Source organism: Pistacia vera, unplaced genomic scaffold (assembly GCF_008641045.1).
Source record: "Pistacia vera cultivar Batoury unplaced genomic scaffold, PisVer_v2 Contig886, whole genome shotgun sequence".
NCBI classification, from domain to species: Eukaryota; Viridiplantae; Streptophyta; class Magnoliopsida; order Sapindales; family Anacardiaceae; genus Pistacia; species Pistacia vera.
In genome coordinates, this window is record NW_022196763.1 from 52753 (window position 1) to 62282 (window position 9530).

The following is a 9530-nucleotide window of genomic DNA, read 5'->3' on the forward strand; positions in this document are numbered from 1 at the left end:
TCTAATAAAACAAATTTTACACCCATTCGTTAAAGGTATGAAATATAAATGATATTAAAGATTGAAAAAATAAATAATCCTCTCAAACTAAAGTGGCATGATTAATTGTTGTTTATGCAACTAAAATGATGTACGTGTGGGTGGAATGTCACCTCAATGACCCCAAAAAAAAAAAAAAAAAAAAAAAAAAAATTAAAGGCAAAAGGAAATCAAATCAATTGTTTTAAAGTGTGAATAAAAGATTATTTTTCTGTTAATATTAAGTATCAAGTGATAACGATGTAAATGGATCCATGTCTGTGTCTTTGGTGCTTTGTATATGCAAACAAGAAATAGGTTTGGCAGAGGATGTCGAAATTGTACCTGTGAAATACTTTTGAAAATAAAGTTACTTCTCTTGTTACAGATGTATAAATTCTATTTGACATTTTTATGGTTTTGGGTTATCGCTTTTTCAACTTATATTTATTATTATTTTTTTTTTACTCTGGCTAATTTTTATAGGGACTGCATTCATTACTTTTTGTACATTTCTTGGAATTTGTTAAATTACCTTCTGATGGTAAAGTTGTTGGATAATAATTTGTAAGTGTATGGCTAAGAGATTTTGAGTTTGAGTATTTCCTTAATTACTAATAAGGGTAATCACTGAAACTTTTATTTGATTGGTAGTTCTAAGGTTTTAGTGGATTAATTGAGGTACGTATAAGCTCGCCCAAATACTCTCAATCATAAATAAATAAAGAATATCTAGATAATAGATGAGGTAAGGGGATGTTTTTAGTTTCAAAATTATTTGCTTTCAGTCTATTTGTTTTGTTGTATGCTATGGTTCATGTTATATAATTATAGTGAAAATCAAAATAACCTTAAGGACATTAGCGGATCCAGAAATTTCTGTTAGAGTGGGCCAAAATAAAAACTAATTGCAAAATAATATTTTTGTTAAGGTGGACCAAAATCTATAAATTATACATATTAGTATTCCAAAACTAGGTTGGATCCACCCCTACTTAAGGGAGCCGATTTTGGTAATATCATTATATAATGTGGGATGTCATGTTTATTATCAAATAACATTATGCAATTGGTAACTATCACTAGGTGACCTGATGATAAAACCATAAAAGAGTTAAGGACGATCTAATATGATCTCCTAAGTTTGAGTCCTCTTGATGGTCAAAGAATAAGATGATGATCTAATATATTGCTAATAGAGATAACCACTAGAGTTTTTACTCGGCTGATAATTCCAGAATCTTAAGAGATTAGTTGAAATGTGTACAAGTTTGTTCTGTCATTAAAAAAAATTAAGGAAAAAAAAAAAAAACATTATGCAATTGGAATCGTAACCATTGGGGAAGTAGCCTGAAGGATGGCAATATTGGGTTCGTGGGGCAACCCACCCCACTACATTACTTACAATCCAAAATTGGGTGGGTGTTTACGCCATCGCCGATCCCATAAGAACCAAACGATGGGCTTGTTGTTATGATAGAGCATGATAAAATTAATTGAACGAAAAATGATAGAGTTACCAAAAATTACATACCGAATCTATGCACCGAACGATGTGGCAAAATCCTGATCGTTGATTAATATTAACTTATAATGAATCAACGTTCAGGATTACGTCACATTATTCGGTATGCATCCTTCAATAACTGTAGCATTACTCTTAATTGAACATGATTGAACCGATGCTCAAGGAAGGTTAATGCAGCCTAAAGCAATACTACATTAACGTCTTGTAGATGTAAAAATCTACTTGTACGGAAAGGGGGTCTGATCCCATGAGGTTGAGGCCACTAGCGATCCGCTGGACCTGCACATGTAGAGAAACAAACGCATGAAGCGAACGAGAAACACCGGGGTGGTGTTTGCCGTAGGCACTCTGACGTTCAAGTCAGCAAGGCTGAAAGAGGCTAGTATAGTGAGGGCTAGGGAGTAAAGAGGTTATCGGAAGTCTAGTCGGAGACTGTGACTACGGCAGTGATGTAAAGCTCCAAAGTAGAAGCTTCGGATGTGAAGGTGTAATGTTGTGTCCTTTGTGAGAGGGCTAGCCTCTGTTTATATAGTGACTGTCTAGTCTTCCAATCCTGGTAGGAGTAGGAGTCCGAGTGTAACTCTGATGTAAACCCTAGAAAAGTTAAGGCGGTGGTGAGCTGTCTTACCTGTGTTTGAATGGGAAGGTGATCTGAACAGGAAAGTCACTTTGAGTAGGAAAGTGACCAGGAACAGGAAAGTGACTTCAAATAGGAGATTGAATAGGAATAGGAAAATGATCAGTGGGGGTCGTGGGCTCTGAACTCGCCTATAGGCCCATGAAGTGAGCTGGAACTGGGAGGCCTATGCCCAGATGGTTTGGGCTGGTCGTATCTCGTATCAAATGGGACTAATTTGGCTTGGGCCTCTTTAGGACTGGGCCTTGTCTTTTCTTCATTGGTGGTCCTGTTTTCCTATTTGGGCCAAGGACGATTTTTGGCCCTAACAGTTTGTCTCCCATTATCTGAGTTAAGAGTTTCTTAAGTCAGAGAGTAGGTGGCGATCGAGGCGAGCTTGGTCTTTCTTTGTGGACGATCGATTGTCGGCGTGGATGATCTGACTGTTGCAGGTAATTCTTGGTTGGACGTCATTCGATATCCATTCCTAATCCAGAGTATGCCATCATTGCATAATGTGCCTAACAGGTGCAACGACCCGAAGGGAAAGAGAAAACTAGGCCCCGGGGCTCACGTGCTCGTTTGGTACATTCGTCCGACTAACAAGGTGGGTTACGGTGTTAGACGGGGTGTTCACTCGTCATGCCGGGTCGAATGAGTTAAGAAGTTTATTAAAAAGCTTCGCTTGGTCGGGATGCGGGGACGATCAAGTGGATTAGACATAAACCTCGACTACAGATTGTCTACTCGTTCACTACAGAAGGATGAACGGGCAAGGCCTCCAGCCTTGCTCTGAAGAGGGCTCGACCCGAGCTGTTCCAAGCTGATCGACCGGTCGACTAGGCCTTCTAGGCCGATGGAGCATAAGACACTTAGAGTGCCTCCGAAAGTTAAAAGCTGAGTCAGTCGGGAGGATCGGGCGGTCGAGTGGATGTGAAATGCAGATCTAGACCAGGGGTTGACTACTCGTCCGTTACAAATGAGCGATGCATCTTGGATTGGTCGTCTGGAAAAAGAGCACTGGCCGGGCTGTACGAAGCTGACCGGCCAGTTTGGAGGATGTCTTGGGGTGCGAAGATTGGATGCGAGTAGGGCCCATTTCAGAAGACACGAGCTGAGTCGACTGGGAGAGCTGGGCGGCCGAGCTGCAACTTCCGTACAAGGCTATGGTTTCCTATGTGATCTGGATCGTTGCCATGTGTATAGTGGCGATCGATCCGTCATTTCGAGAGCGGAAAACGAAGAGACTCCTGACCACTAGCCAATCACAAACTGCCATGTGTTCGCTTTTTCCTTACAAAACTGAGGAACAGACTGTTCATCTTCCATTTGCGTTTGTCTTGTGTTTTCGTCCCAAAAATTTTTTCTTTCCTTTTTCTTCCTTCTTTTTTGTCCCAATTTCTTGAGCGACAGTGGTCTCTTTCTACAATCTTCCAAGGTCAACATTTTTTCTCTTTAGGTTGATTTTCTGCTTTGTTTTGGTTGTTTGTTGAATCTTTGGAAGGTAGAGTGAAGTTTTTGAACTTTTGAGTGGGTTTTAATTGGATTTTGAAGTGTTTTGGTATTAGGATTTTTAGAATAGGCATAGATTTGGATTTTTCGGTGGATATCCGGCAAGAATCCGATAATTTTGGGTATTTTCTGGGTTTTTGGACGGGATCAGGAAGACAAAGTCGTGTTTAGTATCGTTTGGTACGGTCGGTCTGTCTTACCGAGTGGTGAGGAAGTACGGAGTGGATTGAATAGTTGGTCGGTCATCCAGACCGAGTGGGTAACATTGAGTGGGTGCATCAGTGAGCAAGGGCGAGTAGACTTAGTACTGAATCTAATGGCGAGTCGACCACTTGGGGTGAGCGAAGAAAGGCTTGAATCAAGGTCTGGGTCGATCGGTAGGAAGGGCCGATCAAGGATTATGAGTGACCTTGTTGCCGGGTAGGTCGATTGGTGCTGAGGGACGGGTGATAGCTGGGTTTTTGCGGTCTTATTCGATCGGATGGTTGGGGCGAGCCGTTGCTTGTTCACTTGGCATTCTTGGAGTTAAGTTTGGATCGGGTCGGTCGATCGGTTCCGTGGGTCAACCGAGGTTTAATAGTTGACGTGTTGCTAGGTAGGTCGATCGATGCTGAAGAGCGATCAACAGCTGGGTTTATTATCTCCATTCGGTCGGTACTTAGGGCAAGTGGTTCTTTGACAGTTGAGAATTCCAAATCTAGGACCGAGTCGGTCGGTCGGTCGGGACGGGCGATTGGGCCGTTATGTCAGACACTGAATCAGAAAGCTCGAGTGAAATTGTGGTGGATGCTGGGGATGAGTATGAGCGTGCCCCCACCATAGTGATGATGCCCGAAGAGGGCGTCCCGATTGGGGTGCCGACTGGAGTTAGTGTAGTTGCCCCAAGTACGAGTACTCCTGGCCTGAGTGGTTTGGGTAGGCATGGGGGAAGTGGGAAAGACTCCGAAGGAGTTGCTAATCCATCATCTTCCAATAGTGGCTCTAAGGAAGAGCCGAGCCAACAGGTAGCGGGATTTTGACTAGAGATTATCCGCCGTGCTGAAAGATAGTGATGTGTGACGCATCCGGACCTTGTATCACATTCCAAGTTCGATTGATATCCGAATGCCCCGGTCGTACGAGCGGGTTGATTGGGAGGCAAAGGGCTAGATTAGTGTTTACGAGAAGTGGTTTCATGATGGGTTGAGGCTACTCGTCCCTCGCCTCATGTGGGAGGTACTGAACCACTTCATGATTGCCCTGTCTCAGCTTATGCTGAATGCTTGGAGACTGCTAATGGCTTTGGAAGACTTCTATGTTCGGAACTAAGTGAGGCTCGGGCTGCACGAGCTGCTGTATTCGTACTTCTTGAAGGAGAACGATAAAGAGAAGGGTCGGTATCTGTTGAACTTGAGCCATGATCGGTCTTACTTGGTGACCGACTTACGGTCCAGTGAAAAGAACTGGAAGGACCAATACTTCTACTTGAGAGGTTAGGCTGTTTTTGGAGAGAGAGGTCAGGGCGAGATCCCGATCGGCTGGCGAGCTGCTGGTGAGAACTTAGTTGTTTCTTTCGTACTTTTGATTACTAAATCTTGATTGTGTTTTTTGTTTGCAGAGCTTGAGTTCAATCGGGCTGGGCAGAGCGGAGATGGTTTGGACGTAGCGACCCAGAAAGTGTTAGCCATCCCATTAGAGCAGAGGGATTGGCGAGTAGTGCTAGTAGAATCTAACTTGAGGACCAGCATTCTTTGGGCCGGAGTAGAGGCGATACAGAGAGGTATTCCCTTCCCTTCGCTGAAGCAGACTTGGGATGTGCTTCTGAGTCGATAATGTAACCATATCNAGGGTCGGTATCTGTTGAACTTGAGCCATGATCGGTCTTACTTAGTGACCGACTTACGGTCCAGTGATAAGAACTGGAAGGACCGATACTTCTACTTGAGAGGTCAGGCTGTTTTTAGAGAGAGAGGTCAGGGCGAGATCCCGTCGGCTAGCGAGCTGCTGGTGAGAACTTAGTTGTTTCTTTCGTACTTTTGATTACTAAATCTTGATTGTGTTTTTTGTTTGCAGAGCTTGAGTTCAATCGGGCTGGGCAAAGCGGAGATGGTTTGGACGTAGTGACCCAGAAAGTGTTAGCCATCCCATTAGAGCAGAGGGATTGGCGAGTAGTGCTAGCAGAATCTAACTTGAGGACCAGCATTCTTTGGGCCGGAGTAAAGGGGATACAGAGAGGTACTCCCTTCCCCTCGCTGAAGCAGACTTGGGATGTGCTTCTGAGTCGATACTATAACCATATCATTTTTGGTGAGTCCGGGCTGAACCCACTAACCGTTGGAGAGTTTGCACTTGCAGAGTCACTGATGAAGAAGTTGACCGTCCCAAGTGCGAGCGAATCTATCGCCCGACGCTGCGAGGAGAGTAGGAGGGAGTCTTTAGCCAGGGAGGACAGAAGAGCAGAGGATGTGTTAGCGACGCCCTCGAGTCAGCAGCTGTCGAGTTAGCAGCCTACAGTTGGAGTTGGGTCGTCCCAGACTGCAGTCATGGATGAAGAGGCTGGGACGATTACCATTATGATTCCGGCTAATGAGTTGACTTACTCTGATGCGACTACCATGAGTAAGCTGGCTGACTCATTTTTGTTCCCGGCGAATGAGGTGCGTCTTAACTAGATGGGTGTAGTTGCTGCGGCTGATTGGGGGTAGCCTGCACCGTTCAGGTATGACAGTAGTATTTGATGATTTTGTTCTTAAATCTCGTTCTGATGGCAATGTTTTGTTGTGCAGGTACTCACTAGCAGTCTTCATCTGAGGAAGTCTGTCGTGGCGCAGGAGAAACAGATACAGGATGTATCCAAGGCCAACACCAGCTGCGCCAAAAGAAGGCGGTGGCCCGGAAGGCCGAGCAAGAGTTTCAACAACGTCTGAGGGATAGCGAGCGTGAGTTGGAGCAGTTGAGGAGTGAGTTGGCCGAGAAGACCGCAGAGATTACGTCTCTAAGGGAGCAGTGTATTTCCATTGCCGATGACGCTATCATCAAGGCCCGCGGTGAACTCATGCTTGAGTTCAAGGAAGGAAGGGAAGACTTCTCACTAGGATCCGAATGAAGACATCCATCTCATGCGGGAGTTGCTGGAAGAGGGAGCCGATCATCCAGGTTTACAGGACGAGGAATCGATGCCTGACCTTGCTAGTCAGCCAGAGCCGTCGGATATTGGGGATGCAAGCGAACGGGCTGCTAGGACGGGTGCTGGTGGTGCAAACATTATGATTGAGTTGGAGATAGAGGAGGCGACTCGTACTGAGGATAGTTAGCCTAGTTTTTTCCTGTATTTTGGGGCCTGCGATGCCCTTTTTCTTGGCGTGTGCCGTTCTTTTGTATTTTGAACTGAGCCCTTTGAGGCCATCTGTTATTATACTCGGTTGTTCTAACTTCTGGTGCTTTCTTTATGGATGAATGAGTTCATTGCTTCTTTTCTTGTAGATGCACCAGGTTGTGTTTGTTACTTCAGTGTGACCCATTGGCTAAGGCATGTAAGCCTTATGTTGGGCTAGGTTGGCATTTCGCTTATTACCAATATAAGAACCATTCATTCGATCTGGCCGACCGAGTGTTAAGTCTTGGATTGGATGAAGTCAACCCGAAGGTGTCAGTTCTTGGGTCGTACGGGTCCAACTTGAAGGTACGAATCGTAGGTCAGGCTGAGCCGATTTGACAGTGTCTCTTTGTGGATCGGGTTGGGCCGATTAAAGATGATCCTGTGAATCCAGTGAGGTCGATTTGAAGATGTTTTCGTGAACCGAGCGGGGTTGATTCGAAGGTGTTTTCATGAATGGAGCTGGGTCGATTCGAAGGTGTTTTCGTGAACCGAACGGGGTCGATTCGAAGGTGTTTTCGTGAACGAAACGGGGTCGATTCGAAGGTGTTGAACCGAGTTGGGCCGATTCGAAGGTGTATTCGTGAACTGAATGGGGTCGATTCGAAGGTGTTTTCATGAACCGAGCTGGGTCGATTCAAAGGTATTTTCGTGAACCGAACGGGGCTGATTCGAAGGTGTTGAACCGAGCTGGGTCGATTCTAAGGTGTTTTCGTGAATTGAGCTGGGTCGATTAGAACGTATTTTCGTGAACCGAACTGGGCCGATTCGAAGGTGTGAAATCGCGGATCGGACAGGGCCGATTTGAAGTTATAAATAATAATCGATCGACCAGAGTCGATTTAGAGATGTAAGATTTTTGAATAGTACTTTATTAATATTTGGCCATGAGGCCGACTGTCTAAGAGGAAGTGGATAGGCCCACTCATCCCTTTAAAAATAAACAAGGAAAAAATAGAAAAAAGGTTTAAGTTCACCTAGAAGTAGTAGCGTTTGAGGTGAACAACATTCCAACTATTATTGATGTCTTTGCCTCTAGGGGTCTGGAGTTTGTAGGCGCCCTTCCTTGCTTCTTTAGTTATCTTGTACAAGTCTTCCCAAGTGGGACCGAGTTTGCCAGAGTTGACCTCCTTAGGGTTTTAAAAGACCTTGCGGAGGACCCAGTCGCTTATCTTGAAAGTCCGGATCCTCACGTTGCGGTTGTAATGTCGGGCGGCCTGTTGCTGATAGACTGGGTTACAGATGCTCGCCCGTTCGCGTAGCTCATCAATGGTGTCCAGGTTTTGGCAAAGGTTTTGGTCGTTTGATTCTTTATCCGCCCATTGGAGCCTGGTGGACGGGACTGACACTTCGATTGGGATTACTACTTCCGAAAAGTATTTGAGGGAGAATGGGGTCTCGCCCGTTGACTAGCGAGCCGTTGTTCTGTATGACCAGAGGACTCCGGGTAGCTCATCTGCCCATGCATCCTTAGCTTTCTGTAACCGCTTCTTTAGTGTCTGAATGATGGTCTTGTTTGACGACTCGGCCTCGCAGTTAGACTGGGGGTTGCGGGGGGTTAAGAAGCTCAACTTTATCCCCCACATNTAACGATAATGTAATGATATACTTAGAATTTGATAATTGAAGTAAATAACTAAATATTATATTATTATTCAATCAAATATACTATTTTATTCAAAAAACAATTCTTTTAATAACATTAAAACACTTTTAATTGGTTATAATTCCAATTATATACTTAATTAATAAAAACTTTTATACTAACATATTATAATATATTAAAGTTTTTTATATGGTGTAATTTATATGTAATAAATATAATTGTATATTTATTTATTTAGGTTATTGTAAAAATTTAACTTTTTCTATTTAAATTTTTTTTATATGTAAAATTATAATAGACCCTCCATTCTTTACAGATATTTATTTCAGCTCAAGTTCCAAAACAGGGTACCTGCTGCAGGTTCCAAGTCGGTTCCAAGTCAGGTATCTGCTGCAAGTTCTTTTTTTCAAGTTTAGGTTCCGATTCCTCCACATGTAGGAACTGGAATCGAAACCGGAACCGCATAGTATCGGTTTCAGAAAAAGGGAACCAGAACCTACCCGCATAGTATCGGTTTCAAGTAGGTTCTGGTTTTGATTTCGATTCTACCTGCAGGTTCCGATTCTATCCGCTACCTGTGCTCATCCCTAATGGTTTTAAAATAAATTAGAAGAATAGATTTTGAGTTTTATATTGGAGAAATGAGAAACTGTTTCAAGCCTACTGTCACGCACTTAACTTCTTTGCTAAGTTCGTGCGGCCTTAACTCGTCGAAAATGAGTTAAGCAGCCTAACACTCACACAAACTCACATGCTAAAAGTATATAAACGAGAGAGAAGTATAGAGAAAATATAAACTCTGTATTGATGGAATTCAAGTTATGAACTTTACATGGCGGAGTTGCCTATTTATAGGCTCAAGCTCCTCAAAGTAAATGTATGACTAATCTATGTG